Here is a 5,961-nt window from a genome sequence, read left to right as displayed (position 1 = left end):
AAATTGACGTTAATTTTGTTTTTATATTTATCATGTAAAATAAAAGAGACCATTAGTTGACGTTTTGCTCCAGTCGAATTATACATGTTACGATAAAGTAATGTACAAAATTCACAAAAAGTGCAACATTTGTTTTTTAAAAAAATACAAAAACATGGCAAGCTTTTTATTTTACTTTTCATCTTTTGGCACGTCAACAAAATTTTACGTAAAATTTCGATCGGATTATTTGATGAAGCTTATTTTTCTACATATGAATATGTAGCTTCATATACGAGTTCATAACAAAAAAAAATGAGAAAATTAATAACGACGAAGTAAACATGATCTCAACATGAAACAAAATGAAATCTAAATAACTAAAAAATTAAAACAAAAATGTGTTAAAATAAAGAATACTTTTTGCCTATATGTAATCCGAATCGAAATTTGTCACTTGTAACCAAATATGTTTTTTGTTTGTCTATATTTCTGTCAAAGTCGCATAATAATGGCTCATTTAATCGAAAAAGAACGTATAGAAACCCTAATGATGGTAGGTTATAGCGAAATGCTACGCTTTTTATAAATTTTGTGCATTACTTTATCGGAACCCTGTATATAAAATAGTTATGATGGCTGTGGACGTTCTTCGTGGCACACCCACTACAAGCATTATCTAAAAACCAAGCCACGCGTAGGTTGTTCAGGAAATAAAAAACCATTCCTCCTTTTTCCTTCCCCTCCAAAATCCTACCACTTCAGCAAAATTCAACCCACACAGCCCAGAGTGTACACTAGATCGTGTAACGAACTGTATGTATATTTGGCTGGCCATTGCACCCTCCACCATCCCCTGCATTCTATTGTTGACTCCCTGTTATGGCTGTTTATCGTCGTGATTAGCATACGAGCGGCCCGCCGGATCTAGGGGTAGTTCACCCTCTGGCGACTATCTACATAAGAATACAGCTTTGTTCATTACCATTTTTTAATTAAATAAAATAAGGTAAAACATTCCAGCGGCGTGCTTGCATGTGTCGTTGCGTGGCGGTTAATTTGTATGCCAAGTAGTATCGTGTTGCAGATATGATGCAGCAGGGGTGGACTCGGCTGGAGGCTGCTTATCGAGTGCTTTCGATCGGTTGATGGGTACGAGTTTGAGGCCGGGAGTCTGCAGATAGCCCTTATCTGCGGCGACTGACGCCCGACTGGGGACATTAACGGGATTGCGCCTCGACGACCCGTGCATAGACTTAAGCACCTAGTGTAGAAGAAGGCACGGGAAAAATGTCAGAGAAACAAGTAGGTGGAAAAAGAGTTAAAAGATTTTTATTCGCTTATGAACTTTATGGTGCTATCGACTCCTAGATAGCCACGAATTTGGTTTATCGTCTCGCGAATTGGAAATGGAAAAACATATAGGGACTTGTATTTAAATGAATTAAGTTGTATGTTATATCTCAAAAACAACACTCTGTGTGTAGTTCGAGAAAATTTTAGTTGCTCCAGCTCAAGGAGCTGTATAATTAAAGAGATCATTTTAAAAAATGTATTGGTCTAAAAGTAGCTTTGACAGGATTATTGTCACTACAAATGTATTAGTTTTACTTTTTTCATGTTTTGTCGAAGTTACCTGACTCCTAGAGTACGGAAAACTAAGTCTCCTGTTTCCGTCTGTCCTATTTATTATACAGAAACTACGGCACCAATTACTGTCTCCTCTGTTTTGAAAACACAAAATCAGTGAAATTTCATTTTAATGTAAAAAGGCTTCTGACACAAATGCTGCCGCTGATGCTTGTGTTCGGACTGTATTAAAAGTACAATTCTTCAAAGTATAAACATAAATAGGCGAAGTTAAGCATGCAGTGGAAAGTTGAGAATACATTTTTCCCGCTGTTGAAATTGCCTTCAATATTATCGATTTGAAATTCTTGTAAACATTAACTAGAACCTTAATTTATTTCCTTGCATTGGACAAACGACTTCGTTTGTCGTCGTTTAACAACAACCATGGAGAAAAACTGAGAAAAAAAACTGAGAAAACAACAGAATCCACGTGATTCATTATTACTATTTATATATCAGGTCCTATTTAAAAAATTAATATTTAAACTTTGAGGCCATTTTTGGAATGTACTAAATTAAGTTCTCCCTTCGAGCTAAAAATAATGGCGTTTAGAGAATTTCAACAAATTTGAGTTAGGAAATTTATTAGGAAGTACATATTTAATCATTTTGAATAGAACGGAAAGGAATATCCAGTTCATCGCTCAATAGAGCATAGAGAATATTTATTTACGTGACGATAATTTTTCCCTCAGGAACTGCCTCGAACTAGATTATGGAATACCGAGAACTTTCAGGTGAATCAGTCGATTGAGGTTCATTGGCATCCATGCATGGAGACACAAAAAGTTGTTTTTTTTAAGTAATTAAATGTCCAAAAACTAATTACTTACATTTAATATTTACTTCGCAGTCTACAGTTCTTCCATAATTTACCAATATATTTTGTTATTCACACATTTTGTATATTTTTACTTAGTATAGTACTCTCATACTTCAAAATTCCAATTGTGAAATTTTATTGCTTTAAATTACAAAAATTCAAAATCTGGTCAATTTAGAATTTTTTGAGGTAGTGGTTTCGATTTTCAGTTCATAGTGACGTGTAAACCTCTTTATAGTCTTTAATCGTCCAAGTTTTTGGTATTTCACAAGTTATAGAATACGAAACTGCAGATTTTTGGTCGTCTTATAAGGGAATTATACATTATACAGCAACTAGTTTAGTATTTTCTGTTATTGTGTCACACAAGATTCCGTTCTTATATACCGGATGTCCGAAAAATGGGAGATTACCTCTTCTGTACTTCTGTATGGGGGTTTCGGAAGTCCCAAAAAAAAAATTATGATGTAGATTACTTAATTAATTAAAAAAAATAAACTTAATTTTATAAAAGTAAACTTGGCAACACTGTACGCTCCTAATACGTGAATACCTCTGGCTTACTTTCTGATTTTTTAGTAATGATGGTGACTATTTTTTTAGGACAATAATCATAACAACCAGTAATCGTTAGTAAAACAAGGTATTATTTTTCATTAATAAATAAAACAAAACCAACAGAAAAATCCATTAAAGCAAAACCAGTTAAACACTAGAGAAGATGTTCAAAATTCCTACCCTATGCATATAAGTAAGCTCGTAATGTTTCCAAATTTTGAGCATTTTTTGTAAAAGTAAGATAAAACTGATTTTGGCAATTGAAATACCCTCTAAGAAAAGAGAGAGCGGGTGGGTGGGGCTAATATCTGCCAAGATAAGAGTGATTTTGGCAAATGAGACACCCTCTAAGAGAAGAGAGCTAGCATCTGCTAAGATACGATGAATCATCGGACCAATATTCTTTCAAGATAAACAAAAAAAATTCTACAGAAGTCTTTATTCTAATTTTTTATTAGGTACACTAACTGCTATTACGAGGGCAGTGGGGCAATGTTTTCAACATTTCTTGCAATATCAAACCTGTTTTTAATATAAATTAAAAAAAAAATCTTATTATTTACTCTCCTCACTTACTATTGGAAAAAGTGAGGTTAGATTAAACGATCAATGCCAACTTATTATTTTTAAAATAAACACTCGTCACCTTCTTTTCTAATTAGCTGCTCTGAAGTTGTGTTAACATTGGAATTGATTTATTGATCCTCACTATATGGTCGAAAAATTCTTTGACAAATCTTTTCATTTAACCCCATACTAAAACTGCGACGAGTGTGAAGACAGGGTAACTCTTTATAAATGACGTCACATATTTCATTTATAAACCTCGGTTCAGACAGATTCTAGACATTGCTACATTTAGTGTAAACTTCTAAGTCAAAAATGTTTTAATTTTTGCTAAAATAACCCTCGTTCCCAATCACTGATTACAGTGACACATAAGCACTGACGAATTAAAACCCGCCTTTGTCCCGACACTCTCTCCATTCTTGTCTCTTATCCACTTTATCCGTTTCCTCCATTTTCTCTTGTAAAAATTATTATAATTACTATCAGAACGTCCCCTTGTTACTCCTCCAAGTTAAACATTCCCTTTCTGTTGATTGCGTCGTCATCTCGCAATTTCCCAGCTCGAGCAGACATTCGGCCGAACAATCAGCTCAACAAGTACCCCAGTAAAATGTGCATTCACCACAGAGCAGCACATTCTCTGACACTTCCAGTCGTTCCAGCTTTATACATTTTAATCTCCGACATATCGAGCCAGCACAGCTAGCACCATATTGCCGACCTATTTCATTGTCGAAAGTTTTTGTCCCCTGTTGCATCTGTTTGGATCAGGTAGCGCGCAAATCGCTTTTGTTTTTTTTTGTCGCCACAGTTTCATCTGCCCCGACCATTGTTGCACCCGGCCGACAGACACGTGCCCCTACTTTTCCGGTTAGCGAAAATTTACACCCCATTGTTCTCGTTATGGATACAGACGAAGGGGAAGATCACCCCTCGAATGTAGCATTCGTGCAACAGGAGGTTGGGCCGTTGGTCGGTGGATACAGGGTGGGTGAACTAAGCCGTATATAGAGTGAAGCTGAAAAATGTTCCGTCACTGCTACAATCACTTTTTAATAAACATTGAAAAATTGAGAAAAAAAGTGATAATAAAGATAAAAATCTGTGCTACAATATTTTGTTATTATTCTACTTTCTATATGTAAAGTCGATAGTTATTGAGACTTTTTACTTTTTTTAGGATATCCATCGATTTATTGAAAAAAGAGAACAAAAAATAAAGTAAGACAGTGTAATAAAAAAGATTATTTTGTTTGGAAAAACTGAAATATATTTTAATTTTTTGTAAACACTTGTAAACTTGTAAACACACATATGAAAGTTTTATTTAGTTGATATCTATTTATCTTTCCAGTAAACATTGCAACACAGATCTTAAAAATAACATTATAATGATTTTTAATAAAAAATAAAAAAAAATGGAATAACGTGGCAACGGTGCATTAAAGTTTTAAAAATAAACTATGGTTATAAAGCCAAGGAATTAAGAATATGTAAAAATATATAGGGCACCTTATAAAAAAAACAGAATTATGTGTTAGGCCTCGAAAACATAACACTCTGTATAGTCGAAAATTATTTTGGTGTTTGCTTAGAGATTCACCCTGTATATTAATCAGGTTTTTGTTGCTTATTGTACCGTGGATCAGTTTAATTAAAAACAAAGAGTATGCAATTTTTTCTATGGACCCATTATGAATTTAAATAAAAATTAAACCATTTTTGGGTAATAAGTTGAGAGAATTTCCTGAATGTGTTCTATGAATAATATATAACTAGCAATGCAAGGATTTCACACAATGCTTGCATATTTTATCTGATATGTAATAAAATATTTATACCGAGGGAGCAATAAAAACGAAGATCAAAGACAGCATGGATTTCTGAAGCTTTGCTTTGGATACAATTTTTTGTCGTGACAGATTAAAGTCAATTTAAAAATTTGTGTTGAAAATTTGACAAATATTTTCAAAGACAAACTTTTGAAAACTCACGGCTGTCTTTAATAGTGTTATTTTTTGTTAATTTATTGCTTTGTCGGTGTTGAAAATGATAAGAGTCTATATTTTTTAAACTGTTTGTAAAGAGTACATATTTAAGTAGTGCCGGGGGGGGGGAAGAGAATTCGAAATTTGTAATATTCTTAAACTCTCAAAGAAAAATTGATCCGAATTTACGCAGACAGAACTTCATTCACCCCTGAAATCCTTCGAAATGTTATAAAATTAAATTCATCCAATTTAATTTTTATGATAAAATAAAGATATACGGGGACTATTAAAGTACAGATAAAAACATTTTCGAGAAAACAGGCTGAGCCGTTCTTAATTTGAACAATAAAATAGATGGTCTAAAAATACGAAAAAAAAGTTGAGAAGTATTATATCTGCTTTCTGTTT

The sequence above is a fragment of the Zophobas morio genome, unplaced genomic scaffold, assembly GCF_036711695.1.
Source record: "Zophobas morio isolate AGI-343-1 ecotype UQ-CSIRO unplaced genomic scaffold, CSIRO_AGI_Zmor_V1 ptg000012l, whole genome shotgun sequence".
Lineage (NCBI taxonomy): Eukaryota > Metazoa > Arthropoda > Insecta > Coleoptera > Tenebrionidae > Zophobas > Zophobas morio.
This window is presented reverse-complemented; position numbering follows the sequence as displayed.